Source organism: Aphelocoma coerulescens, chromosome 2 (assembly GCF_041296385.1).
Source record: "Aphelocoma coerulescens isolate FSJ_1873_10779 chromosome 2, UR_Acoe_1.0, whole genome shotgun sequence".
NCBI lineage: Eukaryota > Metazoa > Chordata > Aves > Passeriformes > Corvidae > Aphelocoma > Aphelocoma coerulescens.
In genome coordinates this window covers 139,231,812-139,249,315 of record NC_091015.1, presented here as the reverse complement: position 1 = coordinate 139,249,315, position 17,504 = coordinate 139,231,812, and the positions used below count along the sequence as shown (strand labels likewise).

The 17,504-nt window shown below is 39.0% G+C and overlaps 1 long non-coding RNA gene across 1 annotated transcript in view; it reads right to left on the bottom strand.

The window, feature by feature from the left end:
• Positions 1-5,759: 5,759 nt before the first annotated feature.
• Positions 5,760-17,504, bottom strand: part of LOC138105265 (uncharacterized) — a 42,096-nt gene continuing 30,351 nt past the window's right edge. Inside the window, exon 3 of the long non-coding RNA XR_011148435.1 lies at positions 5,760-5,821. This is a non-coding gene — a long non-coding RNA (uncharacterized lncRNA). The remainder of the gene's footprint in view (positions 5,822-17,504) is intronic.

Genomic DNA, 17,504 nt, shown 5'->3' with positions numbered 1-17,504 from the left:
TGGGGTGTTCAAGAAGGCAACAGGATCTGCCCGGAAGCAGAGCTGTGTAATGTAGTCTGGTCACAGAACATCTCACACAATTGGGTCTTGGTCTTGACTCTTCTTGAGGTACCTCATATCCACCACCATCATCAACAATTGGAAAAACCCCACAAACCCTCTAGCAGAAGTGGATTGAGATGCTATAAACTGCACTGCAGCAACTTGTACAATGCTGACACAAAAAAGCAAATGCAAATCTGGGACATGTGGATGTGGTTCATCAGACACAGAGGTGACAATTCAGGAAATTAGGTTCAGCAGAAATCAACAAGACTGATAAACAGAATTTATGAGGGGAGAGTATAGAGCAACAGGATTGACTTCGTTTCAAACAGAGGAGAGGTATAATGAGATTATGTGAAATACTGTCATAAACACATCACTGATTAATTGTTTTCTGTGTATCCTCTATACAAGAAATCAACAATGTTGGTAAGAAGAAGGCTTCTGTAAGGTGTAGGAAAAGTCTGTTTACAAGGAGAGTTAAGTGCTGAAGCAGCTGGGGAAGTTAAGAAATCCTTGTGTTCAGAGATTTTTAAGAACAAATGCAGCACTATTTGGACTCCTGCCACTTGGACTTGTTCTTACAGTGTCAGTTAAAGAGGTATTGATGATCAATGATATTCCTAATTTCTCTTGATTCTTTCTTATCAATATCTATTAAGCCATGGGCAGATTAAAAACCCATGACCATATTGCAACTATAATATGACACATATGAATGTATGAATATGAATACAGAAGGAGAACATATGCCATTACTTCTTTTTCACATTTCATGAAGCCAAAGATATTTCCACAACTTCCAGTTTGACTCACAACTTTTAACACTGAGAGAATAACCACACTGGAATCAAACCAAATAATAAAGATAAACAACAAGAAATGATCAACCATTTTTTTTTTCAAATAGGTAAACATACATGGAACAAAGACATGTACACTGCTCATTCAGTATGTGTAGTATTCTTGCATCTGTATATTTCAAGCCTGAGTAACACAATAATGTGCTTTTATAAATTCTCAAAGACATCCAGAGAACGACATATATACAATGCAACACAATCATTTTGCTTGAAATAGACAATCTTATAGAAAATAAAAGAGTTATCACAAAATAAAACACTAGGAGCCAGTGAAGGTACCAAAAGTAGGAACCTAACACATCAGTATTCATTCTGAATTGTGTACAGTAGCTCACAGATGTCTTCTGTGTTACAGGCCTTAAGTTTCATATGACTATGGAAAACAGATGTGCCACATGTTTAAATAATGAAATCCAGCACTTCGTGCTCTTTGGAAATCTCAGACACTGGGCTTCAGAATATTGAAAAGATACTAGAAATTATGTGGATATGAACAGAATCACAGAAGGGTTAGGGTTGGAAGGGACCTCTGGAGATCATCTAGTCTAACCCCGCTGCTAAAGCAGGTTAATCTGGAGCAGGTTGCATAGGATTGCACATCCAAGAGGGTTATGAATGTCTCCAGTCAAGGAGATTCCACAGCCTCCCTGGGCAGTCCGTTCCAGTGCTCTGCCATCCTCAAAGGAAAGAAGTTTTCCCTCCCATTCAGACGAAACGTCCTGTGTTTCAGTTTGTGCCTGCTGTCCCTTGTCTTGTCATTGGACACCACTGAAAGGGGTCTTGGCCCATCATCTTGACACCTGCCCTTAAGATATTTGTACACATCAATGAGAACCCCTCTTGGTCGTCTCTTTTCAAGGCTGAACAGGCCTCAGCCTTTCCTCATTAGAGAGATGCTCCAGTCACCTTATCATCTTTGTAGCCTTCGCTGGACTTTCTCCACAAGCTCCTTGTTTCTCTTGAACCGGGGAGCCCAGAACTGGACACAGGTGAGGCCTCATGAGGCCTCACCAGTGCTAAGTGTAGGGGCAGGATCTCCTCCTTTGACCGGCTGGCAATGCTCTTCCTAATGCGCCCCAGGATACCACTGGCCTTCTTGACCACAAGGACACACTGCTCGCTCATGGACAGCTTGTTGTCCACTAGGACCCCCAGGTCCTTCTCCACACAGCTGCTTTCCAGCAGGTCAGCCCCCAGCCTGTACTGGTGCATGTGGTTATTCTTCTCCAGGTGCAGGATCCTGCATTTGCCTTTGTTGAACCTCACTATGTTCCCTTCCACCCAACTCTCCAGCCTGTCCCGGTCTCACTGAATGGCAGCAAAGCACTCTGGGGTATTGACCATTCTCCCAGTTTTGTAACATCAGTGAACTTGCTGAGCATACACTCTGTACCTTTCTCCAGGCTGAACATGACTAGATCCAGTCCTGATCCCTGGGGAACACCGCTAGCTACAGATCCCCAGTCAGACAGATTCTACACTACTGATCACCATCCTCTGAGCTCTGACATTCAGCCAGTTCACCTCCCATTCAGCTATTCACATCACCTCCACTCATCCAGCCCACGTTTCCTGAGTTTATCTACAAGGTTGTGTAAGATGTGTAAGGTTATAGAAGCACCACAACAACAGGAGTTCAGTTCCACTTCATCCCTGCACCTACACAAGCAGTTGGTTGAAATGCCTAAAATTTCCTGTGTGTTTGTTTCCTGAACCTGACAAATAGTGTGGGCATTTAGACATCTTTCCAGGCAATTGCTTTCCCTTCAGGAACCTCCCAGCCTCTTCATTGCTTTCCTACAGAACTGGATATTCAGAAAATGGAAGATACATTTCCAATTTGCAAACTGATTATTTAGGGTCTGGTGTGGTGATGCATACTTGAATGCCTTAGTGTCACTTGAGATACACCAGAGTATCTGAGAAATCCCTGCAGAGCCAGTATATATTTCACAAGACCTCTGTGAGACCCATTTGCTTCCAGAGGCTGCTGGATACTCTCAATAGCTCAGACACTACTGGATGTTCAAGCATGAGCAAATTAATCAAGCCCAAGGACACTAAATTTGGATTTCAGCCCTTTCAACTTATCCACCAGCCTGAAATGTTCAAACTATGAGAGAAAATGCTGACAGAAATAGCTCTGCACCTCCTTCTTAAATCTTCAGACAGAGTGGGAAGAGGCATGAAAAGGGGTCAGGGATGGTGGAAGCAAGTTGGCATTTCTCGGCTCCAGGGACAGACAGAACAGAATCTCTTACTTTGGGTAGAAATACACAGTCTGAATGACAAAACACAATATAACATGGCCCTCCTCCTGTGAAGCCTCTTGAGAATATTAATGTGATCACCTTTTTCTTATTATTATAAATAGATTGTTACACAGCCCTGACTTCTTTAACCTCCATAGAAGTATTAGAAGTATTACTCCACCAGGACAATAATAACACAGTGGTAAATTATATTAATTCTACAAATAGCGTGAGAAATTGTGGATAACCAAAAAGGTTAATCCCTGTTTAATCTTCAGTTGCTGTGCTAGTGTGGTATAAATCTGATAGTAAATGGGGTGGCAGGAGAGCAGAATAAAGCACTGCATGTAAAATGTAGTCATCTGTAAGTTCACCTCTTACTTTGCTTTAGCACTATAATATCTCACAAAAGGCGAGTGAATTAACAATAACTGGAAAATAAGTACTAAAAAGAATAGCACTTTTCTGCCTTTTCTGGTATGCTCACTTTGGATTCAAGAGCATAGGGAAAGATAGAAATACTGCAGCTGAACTGCACAAACCATTTGTTTTCAGTACAAGCAAAAGGCTCCAAGGGGTGACTAAAAGGATGTATTTTCTATACATTCGAACAACCCTTAGATTACTCTGTCCATAGCACTGCAACACCAGGCAAGGCAGATACCAAAAACAAGTATTTATTCTCTGCATGGCATTTTTTGTCTCTCCCTGCTGCTAGTATTATTCTTTTGACACCACACACTGCATAATTTGACATTTCAAATGTATGGCACCATCACAATGATACATGAGGAAACATTTACAGGGCCTGGCACAAGAAGCAAAATTAATACTGAAAAGCAAATTACTTGCTTAGATTGGCTGCCATTTCTCAGTTTGCAGGGTAAATATTCAGTTTAACAGTTAAACTTGGGAACACAAATAATTGATAGCTTTCAAGCAATGATTGCAGATATTTACCGCCTACCTGTTTAACTACCTGGTTTTTGCCAGCACCGATGTTATTGTGCTTCAGGCATGTCTGGCTATATGATCAAATGTGGCTAAAAATACACTGTGAATTCATCATGTTCTTTACGTAAAGAAATTATGATTCCAAAGAGACAATGTTGCATAAACACAACTGAAGAAATAACCCATGAGGTCATTCAAGGGAATTTTTTTTTTAAATTGAAAATTAATAAAGTAGTTCTCTCTGCCCAAAATATTTGTTCTTCTTTTGAACCATTTGAAAAACAATTTGTGAAGAGATAATTAAGGAATACACTGAATGTTTCCACTAGGCTGCCTTGCCCCTCCACCCTCCCCACTCCCTTGGGCAGCATTCGTTCAAGACACATCCTCACGCTCGGTTTGCCTTAAGCTCAATCATCTTAAAAGAGTTTTTCTGAAGGTCAAAAAGAAACAAAAAGCATGTATCAACATTAAGGGAAGAGGAATAATAAGAGTGTGAGTGCCAAGAAGGAATCAAAGAGAAACCAATCATGTCCTGGGTAGCAGAAGGAGGACAAAAAAAAATTAAAGCTTCACTCTCCGAATTCCAATACTCCAAACAATCATGTCTCATAATATAAATCAGCAGAATAGATTATGCAAAAATTATAAAACCACCAGTAATAGGTCCAGTGATCTCACCACAATTAATTTTAGTGCACAGAATGCTTTGGTCTACATTTTCAAGTGGGTAGCTAAAATGGCCGGCTGCATTGCCAAGGACTAAGACCAAATGAGTCTTTTCCAGATCAGTATTTTAGGGTGACAAGAAAAAAGCTAGACTCCTATAGCCTTGAGCACTGCTAGATTAACTTTCTGCAGGTGATAATAGGTCTGTAATCTCCACAGAGTGCTGCTGACTCAGCACCACTACAACACATACAATCACAGCTAGGAATCTGAGATGTTTAGAAGGTTATCAGCCAAGATCTTCCTAACGTAAGATCGAGTCTCCATGTAACTCCAGCCTTCTGGATCTAAAATTCCATTTGTTCAAAGGCATTAGTATACATACTTGGTTGTAATAAGCTTTTGGTTGAGAAGCTTTTGTTCATGAGCGATTCTGAATGCAGACTTGTGAAGGAGGTCAGAGAACAAGGACTGCATACTCTGTTCCTATTTGTTTCATACTCAATCCCAAATTAACAAAATCCTGATGTAATTTCTGGTCTAGTTCTAATTTACATTACCTTTCACTATGTTTAGTTTCTCCTTAGCTAAAAAGATAAGCTCAACAAACACTGATATAAACAATTTTTGTCATTCTCTAAGCACTCAGATCTGCCATCAAACATCAAGCTGGGTTTTAATGATAAAGAAAACAATCTTTCCTTTAAATCAGATCTTTTAATATCCTTTAGTAAGTTCTGTAAAGTTTTAGTTTATATTTTTAGTAACTGCTAAAGAGCTCAATAACTGACCAATTCCTTATATAATCACAATAATATAATTTATTTCTAAAGTGGAAACTAGAATCAGAGAAAATCTCAGACACAAATTCCTATTAAGCCCTGACCCTGAAAATGAAACCACATGGAGAAAAACTGTTTTTTGATAAAGAAGAAAAAACATAAAATCAGCTTACATTCCAGAGAGGAACAAAGCTACTTCACCTGGTCCTGTGTTGAAGGGCCTTTTGTGAAGACTCTACACAAAGCATTTTTCTTCCTGTAAAAGGAATGATCAATAAATATCAATTTGCTTTAAGAAAAATTCTCTGTCTATAAGCAATTTCTCACCAAGTTGACAGTCCCTTTTTTTTTAGAGTCCCAAAGCAGAGCTATTATACTGCATTTTGGTGAGAGCTGTGTCCTTCAGGAAGACTTTCAAAGTCAAGTGATCTCTCACCTACAAATTGCACCTAGGATTTTCATTGAAAGGATTTAGGTTGGTAATAAAGGCTCACATTGCCAGTTAGATCCTGCAGCTTGGATGGCTCCCATGAGCTCCTACCCCAAGCCTTTACTGAGATGGTGCATCAAGACCTTATCTGTTCTCTTCTTAACTCAGATGACTTCCACATCAGCTTGTCATCAGGTAAGAATCCAGCTCAGAGCTCAAGACTGACATGTCTTTTGAGATAATCAAGAGGAGCAGATGAATAAATGTAATATATATATGCTTATTTTTTGCAGGTTGACAGTATTTGGCACTGAAAAACTGTGTTGTGGGAGTCAAAAACAAGACCTGATTCCCTGTGCTTTCTAAACCCTATGCTGTTTTGTGGGACCTCATCAGGGGCTACGATTCATTACACTAAGACTATCCCAGATAAATAAGACTAATAAGTAATTAATACCAATTATGCAACTTTCTGGACCAAACAGTGAGACTGAAACAATTACACTAAGTTTTACATTATCATACAAGAAAACACTATAAATGCTGTCACTGGATGTGTGACACAGTCCACATGGCAGTCCTGTCCAGAGCCAAGCAGCACAGTGGCAGTCATGTTGCCCAACAGCAGAGTCAGTCACAGATAAACACCACTAACTACGCTGGAGAGTGCTGGAAGTACCGAGAAAGAGATTGAAAAAGGAATCTGCTCAACACAGGGAGAGGGTAAGATTGGGAGAGAGCAAGAACATGGACCAAGATAGTGTTTTACTGCATGACAGATGCTAAAAAATTTGTCAGAACTCAAAGGTATGTTTTTGATACAAAATTGCCCGCTGTAAGTGAACAGATTGTATTCTTCTGAGGGATAGATCAACTCATCTGGACACAGAAAGCAAAACCAGCAGTCAGCAATAGAAGAAATTAGCACTGTGTACACTGAAAGAATTCTGAAGCTGTTAGGAGAGAAGTTATGTGCCTCCATTCTGAAACAAGAAGGGAAAACTCCGTAGCTTCCAAGGTAACATCGAGGGCCTAATGTATTATGTCTTTTATAATCAATCACTTCCTTAAAACAATGCAAAATAACTGCCTATGTGAATATAGAAGAAACTGTGCACTTGGAATTGTAACAATTAATAGCTTGCATGAAAGAATCATAAACTCTTTAAAAACAGACATCAAATAGGAGTGATTTGTTCAGCATAACTTGCTGGATGCTGTTAAAACCAAGCTGCATAAAAAAAAAGATTTATGTATTCTCTAGTATGAAAGATGTCAGAAAGTATTGGGGGAAAAAAAGCTATACTCAGTCTTGCAGGAAGATGATTCACCATCCGCCCCTTGTAGCCACTGAAGTCAGACACATTCATTACCCATTATGCTGAGGAGTTTTATTTTTCCCCTTGTGGTGAGTAAGTGCTGAATTACCCATATCACTGACCCATCTCACTAAATGCAGTGGCTGCTGCTCACCAAAATAATCATGAGAAGTTTATCCATGAGGAATTCCAGACACGTAAATACATGGAAGCTGCCTCTGCTAATAACAGAGATTTATATTCCATTCTGAGAGGGGTGTACACAAATTCTAAAAATCACTAGTCAATACTACATGCAAATATAAATGCTCAGTGAATACTTGTGGCTTAAGTCTCTTCCTTTCATGAGAAGCATTTAGCAATCTTCAGGGGCAGGGCTCATGAAAATGAGAAAAGAAATCACTAGTGAGGATTTATAATCTTCTAAATTCTAAGGGTCCCCTGTTCCATATGGATTGGATTTTGAATTGATAGCCAGAAGCCATTCTAAACATCAAATTTACTATTCTAATGTAAAATTTAATTTCACTTTTTCTCTAGCTTCATTCTACTTCTAACTTTCTCCTTTTAATCAATATATTCCACAATAGCAAAATGCAACCAGCTGGCTGGATTTTTACCAGTCTCTGTCTTCCAATCTAGCTTGATACTACCTATGTATTAATGTGTTCCTGTAATTAAATATACTTAGAATAAATCACTTAAAATGTACTGCTGCTGTCACCTAAATGTATCGTCTACTCTGCCACACAGAGATCTGCTTATTAATGTATCTGTGGAGCTTGAGAATAAATCAATTTATATCAACAATATTTTTTTTTTGAGAATAAAAAAATTGCACAGGTGTTATAGAACGGTATGGAAGAATCCTCCAAGCTTCTATATGTAAGTTTTTTCATGTATTTTATTCCCTGCTTATATGTGGAGTTAACTGCTTAATTGCTTGCAGAAACAGGAACAATGAGGCAGGTTCAGTCACTCTATTAAAAATAATGGAATAAGGATCTAGTTACTGGGATCAAATTTGACCAATTTAGGATTTTCAATTATTGGATGGTCAATTGACTACCATTTTATTTTTGAGCAAAAATTTTTATTAATTATGTGCAATTAAGCTCTGATAAACATAGCCGAGAAAGACATCCACCAATTGAAAGCTTTTTCAATTGTCCTTCACACTTTTGAACAATTATTTTAAATGCTTAAGTGGATTTTTTTCTGCTCTGCTTAAAATCAGAGCTCTACACACTAGCCCAAAGATGGTGGGGTCCCTGCACAGGAAGTGGTTGAGGCAGAGCTCAATGGTGGCTATCCAACCAAGCTTCGAGAAATGATGAAATCAGTGTTTGATTACTGTACAAGAAAGAAGCAGTTCACATTTTCCTAATATTTTAATATAGCTGATTAATGCAAATAACCTGTCATGTATTCAGTGTTTTCAAAAACATGAAAAAAAGTAAGCCCAAATAATTAATCCATTTGCTTAGTAACTGGAATAAGGATAGGCCAGAGAGACAGGTCAGGTCATCATAAAGCAAATCTCAGACCAGGCTCAGTCCTGAGCATGCTGCACATTAAGCTGTTTGCTTTGGCCTTCAGGTATTTTTAGGCCAAGTACCAGAAATGAAGATTTCAGTCATTTATCAGTCTCTTGTATTGAACTTCATAAATTGTGAATTTCAAACAATTCAAAAATAACTCAATCTTATTTCCACTCAGTCAGATTTTGTCATCCTTTATGTCAGGGGAACTGCTTGCCCGGTAAAGGACTCCACCATATGCAGCATCCTTCTCCTAACAACTCATGAAAGGTCTGAAGACAAAAAAACATTAACAGTTAAGCCATGAATATAACATCTCAGCTTTAAACTCACTGCTGCAATAAATACATAACAGCAACTGCAGTAACTAAATGTACTTAAAAAAAAAAAAGCTAAGAAATTGACCTTCATTTTAAAGCTTTTCATCTTGTATTAATCTGCTGAATAAAGATCTTGCATACTTTCAGAACACAGACTTGGATTAAGATTCCCAAAATTGTTCTGCAGATATGAAAGAAGACTAACTTCTATGCAACTGGCTTTGGTTACTGGAAGTGAGGTGCTTGTACACAGCATGCTGCCTCTGCCAAACTCCACTGAAACCAATTTCACCAAGGAAAAATGCTATGCAGGAATTTCAGACAATTACAAGTGAGTACCGATTTTAATTCTGAACATATTGAAAAACCTACAGTAGATAAAATTACCTATACAAATGGAAAGACTAAAGAAATTATTCAAATCGTGTTAAACATAATTTGAAGTTTAGATAGAATAAAGGTACAGTTTGACATAAGAATGCTAATGGCTTGCTTTGTGATTTCATAGTTTATTTTACTACCTTCTAAGGATCTGATTACAGATCTGATCTAGTAACAATGTCATTTTTCTCATCATTTCCCCAAAATCAGCTCTTAATCTACTCAAAAAAAAGTTCAAAAAGGGTCTGTTTGGTGGCTGAAGCCAAGAAGCATCAACTCCTGTGAGAGCACACCTTTATGCTCCCAACCGGTCCCTACAATCTCTTCAAGAGATACAGGTACATGATGACACAGCCATTCCAACGTAGTAGCCTGAAATGATCCCTTTGCCACAACCAGGGTGTGCACCAAACTCAGGAACTCTGAGGACTTTGGTTCAACAAGTCAGACATGGTTTATTGGGACATTTCAAATCATTCATGATTCTTGCTCCTAAAACAAATTTTGAGTTTAATCAAGTTTCCAAGCAAAATACACACTCTTTCAATTAATGAACTTAACATAACTTTAACTTACAAAAACTGACTAAGAAAAGCCCTGTTTTCCTCTTCTTTTTCTTTTATTCCTTGGTGTTGTGAATAAAAGTGCATCTAACTGGCTCCGTCTTACGATAAATTCAATACTTCATCAATACTCCTCAGAAATTAGCTATGGTGACAAAACCAGCATGTATTGCATGTATTAAAATGCCACTGAACTTTCTGAGTGGAAAGGAAACATTTTACGATCCTCATTGATTCACATGCACCTTCACTGAAAAAAAACAGAAAAAAAAATACTCTGTGAACTGCTGCTACCTACTGGAAATTAACTAGAAAGGCATTTGGTTTATATACAGCTAGAATAAGAGTCAAACCAAGGAAAATAAAGCAGCATACTCCCTGCAATACTACCCATAATATGTAGACTTGATCTAATAAGAAACTAGTTTTAGTTACTTGTGCAATTGCTTCAGCTATATTCATAGACTTATTTGTCTGAACTCCTAGGCTTTGTAGGATTTCTTAGTTTGTTTTTTTCTTTAATGGTCTCAGGTAGTTTATTCCCACATATAACCTTCTCATCACTTCAATAAACAAGCTGTTATTTATACTAGGTAGTACAGATCTTCAGACTAGGAATATGCCTCTTCTTTTACAATACCCTGAACATCAAATGTTTCAGCACATGGCTGAGGCTACACTTCAAATATCAAAAGATGCACCTGGCCGAACTCCAGCTGTCGCAAAGACCAGCATCAAGTTCAATGTTACCATTGAGGCTTCTTCTATGCAGTCAGTGGAGAAAGACAGACACCTCCAGAGCATGATTCATCTCATCTGTTCCAGGGGAGATAAAGCATTCACTGGAAGTACCTGCCTCTCTCCTTCTGAGGAGACCAACCGGTCCAAAACTGATATCTAACCTTCCAACACCTTCAGTTAAATGAGATCACTCCCACCCTGGCTGCCTGAGGCTGTGCCTAATCACCAAGAAAAAAACAGCACATACTCCAGGATTTTGACTGCAGATCTGGGATCCTCCTGGACCTTGCTTAGTTTTCACTTCTGAAGAAATCAGAGCACAGGGATGAAAAGAGGAAGCAGCCTTGTGCGCTCCAGGGTCAGAGCCTGACCAGGAGCCAGGATGCAGTCTCTGACAGCCCCTCAATAAGATTAGCAGTGGCAGCTTGCAGCTGTACAACCTTTCACTGCTGGAGGTGTGCCTGCTCAGCATGGTGCAGTGCTGCAGAGAGAACCCTGAGGCTCCTCAGAACAAGCCAGTCCAGAAGCAAGGCAGCTGCCTTGACCCAGCCCTGTGTATCAGCTTTTCATCACAGCTAATTAGCTACTTTAATTCAGCACACGGTTCTTGCTATACGGGCTCTACACAGTTCAAAGACAGCTTGGTTATATCTTCATTTTAGATTTAGCCAGAAAGCCTGGGAGCTCACACAGATTTAACTCACTTATACTTTTAAAGTTGCCTCTGCAACTAAAGGACTGGAAACACATTTTCCCCACATGAAAATTTATTTTCTGGAGCATAGTTCAGGCTCAGGAAAGATAAGGGAGGACACCAATACAAGGACAAGCCCTGAACTACAGGGCTAGAGACAGTCTACCAAAACACAACAACAAAAAAAAATTTCCATATTCAGGATCCTCCACGACTCCAAGGTCAACCCGTTCTTAGTGCTTATAGGCTCAGTTAAGCTTATAAAGTAGAGGTGGAAAACAAGCACCTCTTTCTATTCCTTCAAAAATTTTGAATGCTAAAAATTTCAATCACATATTATAACCAGGTATTATGCAAAAGTTTGTCCTTTTCGATCTATGTTTCAGTGAAGAGGTTTTGAGAGGGCAGCCCCTTTGCGATCTCCAGCAATGACAGAGCTGCCCCTGGGAAGAGCTCCACACAGGTCTGGGATAGCTGAGGCATGGGCTCAGAGTCACCAGAACCAGTCCCATTCTGCTTAGCTTGATTTCTTCCAAAAACTGGTATAAATAGTAAAATTACCTAGGGCCTCACCTGGCAGTCAGTGAATTCAGTGCACAGTGATGGTATTTATGTTGTATGTCCTTCCCACACATCATCTCTTTCTTCTGTTGGATTTAGCCTGCATGTTTTTTGGGAAAGAAGACTTCTGGCTCACAGTACACTGAAAGCCAGCAGTGCAATGCCTTTTTTTGCTGGTTTTGGCTGGGGTAGAGTTAAATTTCTTCACAGTGTGGGGCTATGTTAACAGTGTTGATAATTCAGGGATGTTTATGTTATTGCTGATCAGTGTTTACACAGTGTCAAGGCTTTTTCTGCCTCTCCACTGCCCCAGCTGTGAGCAGGCTGGCAGTGCATAAGGAGCTGGGAGGGCAAATAGCCAGGACAGCTGACCCCAACTGACCAAGGGGATATCTGATACCATATGACATCATGTTCAGCATAAAAAGCTGGGGAAAAGAAGGAGGAAGTGTGGGGGGGATATTCAGAGTTGTGGTGCTTATCTTCCCAAGTCACTGCTATGTGTGATGAGCCCTCCTTTCCTGAAGATGACTGAACACCTGCCTGCCTATGGGAAGTGGTGAATTAATTCCTTGGTTTGCCTTTCTTGTGTGCATGGCTTTTGCTTTGCCTGTTACACTGTCTTTATCTCAACCCACAAGTTTTCTCGCTTTTACCCTTGTGATTCCCTCCCCCATCCCACCAGGGGTGAGTGAGCAAGAGCCTGTGTGGGGATGTGTTGCTGGCTGGGGTTAAACCATGACACTTTTTCAGGGTATTCATGAGCAGACATCAAAATGACATGGAACTTAACTTTGATATATATATTTTCTGAGTTTCTGAGGGCAAGAAGCAGCTTAATATATCTACAGTATGTAAAGCCAAATGCTCTACTTTTGCAGTCGTGTTCATGGTGTGCAGAAATGAGTTCTACATTCCTCCCTCCTTCTCATAATCCCCCAGGTAAAGGGAGCTCTCAGAAGAAACAGACTCTCAGCATCATCTTTAGAAAAATCTCTAAAAACAGCAATGGGGACTGACAGGAAGGCAGTCAGTCCTGGCAGTATGGAAGCTATTGCAAACTCATAAAACACTCAGCTTTGAGCTGCATATTGCCCCACCACCAGTAATGGCACCTGAGCAATCCTCCTTTTTTTTCCTTTTCCACACAGCAGAAGAGAATCTATACCAGAAAGATTTGATCCTTTGTCCATTAGGAACAATAACAAAATTTGCCAGAGGTAGATATGGGCTTTTGATAGTTCACTGAAGTTATATCTGTGCAATAAAACTACCTACCTTGGAATTCTGTATTCTAAAGATGATTTGGTATGGTATGAAAAAGAACCAGTATTGTTCCATGGGCTTCTGAGCACAGTAATTCCACAACACATTCTGAAAGCTTCCATTTTCACCATCACAATAAATATACTAGACCACTCACTGACATCCACTACTGAATATGCATAAGTCTTTAAAAAAGTTTACCTTGCTGAAGCCTGATATGCTATGCCAATGAAATCCAAGTACAGTTTCTTTAGGACGTGTAAGAAAGGGTTCTAAGGTATATCTGCTCTGACTCTCAGCATGAACAAAACTCAGTCACTGAATAGAGTAGCCCTGCGTGCTAATACAGTCTTGGAAATAAATGTCAAGCATGCTTTCATCTACACTCAAAACTGAACCAAGTTGTCTAAAGGGACAACATACCCTTTCACATACCCACTCATCTGGAATCAAACACTTTCTCCATGGTATATGAGACTGGAGAAAAAAACAAGAAGAAATTAATTCCAACACTGAGAGGAACTCTTTTTTTTGTTTTTAATTTACAGATTTGCACACATTACTCTCTCTGACTTGTTTAAAATGTCTGATGGAAATTGGCTTCACAGTTGATGACAGATCTTGATCTCATGGGACATAAGGAGACAACAGCTTGAGCTACAAATGAAAGTGCAATTAGAATTAGTTACATCATGCTTTAATTTTTAGTCACCCCACAGTATCAATCACACACAGTTTATACTGGAAAATAAATACCAAGGAAGACGGGTTAGAAATGATGGAATTAAAAGGAAGTAAAAGGAAGCATCAGTACCTTTCTAAGAAGTTTGGGGCGGGGGGGGTGATTCCCCATAAGAAAGATAAATGTAGGTATGTTTACTGTCTTCCAGAAGGATGCCTTGCTCCACACAGAGTTGATCCAAATCAGATTCAACATACAAAGTCCCTGAAGGAAACACTCAGCTTTACCAACTATAACTAAGAGTTTTTAAAATACAAATAAGTTTTTTTTCAGAAGGGATAGGCAGTTTGTTATAGTCTCTTCCCTGCATAACTAAAATATTAGCAGATTTTTAATTCTTTTGCTGTTTGGATAGTTTTAATCCTCACTACCCTCACATGGCTTTTACTAATCAGATATTGAGGAAAAATGTGTGTTTATCAATTCATATTTCCTGCGGAATAATGTGAATCCTAGCTCCTCTATGTTAAGGAGAAATGCCTAAGAGCAAGCATTTTATTTATACACAACTTGATTAAAACTAAACATAATGCAACTGCTCATAAGTTATGAGACAGCTAAAACAATCTCCAGCTCCCTTCTGAGCACTGGGGGAAGAAAGAGGATTCAAAATGCAAAACTAGTTTCAGACTTGAAAATGAAATTATGTGAGCCATCCAGACATAGTGTAAATGCCACTGAATGTTAAGCCAAACAGGTAATCTTCTCCCCAGGGGAAAAAAAACCCAGAAGTTTTAATGTTCAAGCATGGGATTAAGTAAAATTACAGTCTACCCTCTGTTCCACCAACTCCAACCATAAACAACCCCATTCTGCAAAGAAACAAGTATCCTACTTCCATACAGATTACAAATAAAGCCAATGTTTGCCAGGACTGCATCTAGGGTTGTTATTTACACCATCTTCACAGTCAGCATTGACTGGCAAAGAGACCAGACCAGACCTGACTCCCAGCTGGGCTCTTTGGCTTACCATTACTTTAGCAAGACAGAAACAGGGAAGAACTCACTGTCTCAATGTCTCAGTAGTTTCTGACAGCAGCTGCTGCTCCCCCTTTGCAGGACAGAGGGACAAAGTCATTCCAAATTTAACAGGATTGCAGAGCAGTTTCACATGCAACCCTGGTACAATCATAATAAAATCAAAGAAACAGACCATAAATGAATCCTTCAGTGTGATAAATAGAAACCTCAGCCCACCCTCCAGACACACTGTGGTAGCAGAACTGATGTAGGTCCAGAGTGCCAGAACAGCCTAAAGAGTGATGCCAATGTGTGAAAGTGTTTGCAGACAGGAAGAAAAGTCCCTTCTCTGAAGAGAGCCCAAGACAAAACAAAATGTTCTCAGTGTGTGGTGGTTATCCAAGTGGCCTTGTACTAAACACCCCTCACAACCATTTGTACCAATCAAGCCTTCTGAACTCTCTTTCCTTGCAGGTGCCCCTATATAGGGTACAAGCCCAGGCACACTCAGCATGCTTCTTACCTTGAATAACCTTCAGTCCATGATCCTGGTTTAGGAAAGGGTTAAATAGCATATATCTATGCTCTTTTAAGCAAAGCTAAAAACATGTACTTAAATTTCTGATATGGTGGCATCTAAGTTATATTTAAACACTCTGTAAAATACGTTTCTTCTAGAAGAAGAATGTGAGAAAGGAGGAACTATCAACACTCCCCCTTCCTTTTAACAGACAGGGAAGGAGGCTCAGGACCAGTCAAAATGTCTGTGGCAGAGCTTGGTACAAGCACTAGTCTTACTGTTAGTAAGTTTAATAATTTTAACATCAAAATATTTTATCTATTTAAAAAGTAATTTTAGTATGCAACTGGATAGAAGAGTAGGCAATAAGGTGAAATGCAATATTCTAACAATAAGAAAGCCCCATCACTGAAAAAATGTGAAAGTCAGTGTAAATGTTTTACTATAGCACCCCTATTTTATAATGTTTGGACCACTGATCAGATAGAAAAAAAGCTATCAACAGATCAAGAGTGTAAGAATTCAAAATCATCATCAGGGTCTGCAAAATATTACTAAAATACTACTATTTAAAAATTTCTGAATTATGACATTAAACATCTGTACTATTGTGTGTCAAGAAAGTGAAACATTCTTATCTGCATAGTATCTTAGGTAAACAGAGGATGCCATCAAAGGAAATAACTGACAAAACCTTCCAAGTACACAAATTAGTCCACAGACATACTTTCATTATTTTTTATTCCTTGCAACCTGTTAGTCAAATTTTGATTTTAAAATAAATTGCTTCAGAACTTGGCTCTCTCCTTTCACTTCAAGAAAAATGGACAAGAATGGTTCAACAAAAATTCCTTTGCGTTTGTAAAATATACCTTCCTCTTCAGCTAGAACCCATAAAAGGACATTTTCCTTATGTCAAATTTTGCCACAAAAATTTAATTCTGGCTCAGTTATTTTTATTCCTCTTCTCACCTGCTTGACCAGTTCAAATTATACAACTGGGAAAACTGAGTCTTGTTAACTGAGCTGTAGCTTAGTTAGTTCAAAGGCAGGTGGAAACAACAGGTATCTTCCAGGATATGCCCAAAGAAGAGGGGAAACCTTCACATTTTGTTGGGGAAAGTCAGACTACAGAAGTTTTAGAGAGAATGTTAACAGGCAGGAATAATGTTCCGTTTTGTCAGATGCATTCAACATTTTTAAACTGAATGGCAGAGTTGCAAGCTCAGTATTTCTCCCTTGCTGCCTGCCAAGCAACTCAGACCTTCAGCCCTTTCTTTTTACTTCAGTCTACTTAATGAATAGCAACACAACACAAAATCCCTGATTCAGTTCTGAGCCTATTTACAATCCATCAGTCCAAGAAAGAGAGTAGATCCTGAGTATTTTGCTAAAAAGCCCATCCTTGTCTTTAATATACAGACATTAGCAGAAAGGCATCATTTCCCCAGGGTAAATACAATGGAGTTTTTTCCACAACTGGTGAAGATGCAATGAGCTGCTACACACTATATCGTCAAGTCTAAACATCTATGTTGACATCCATATTAAAACTTCCAACTTTTAAAATCACAAGTTATCACTCATTTTTACCTCCAAAGAGTCACTAGATGCCTAACATAAAATTCAGTTGCTTTGAAGACACAGGTCAGAGGCCTTACAGGCAAAAGGATGAACTAGTGAGCTAGGTGAAAAAAATGCTAAGCTTAACCTAATTTCTAACAAAACATTTCATGCAAAGATTTCCAGAATGAAGTATCTATACTTTTGTGTTGGAAACATGTCTTAGATTTGTTTTCCATGTCAGAGGGTAGATGAAGAATTACCTAACAGAAGAGCCAAATGGCAAATTATGTTGTGTCGACTTCAGAAAAGAGGGACAACTATGTTTAAGTCTTT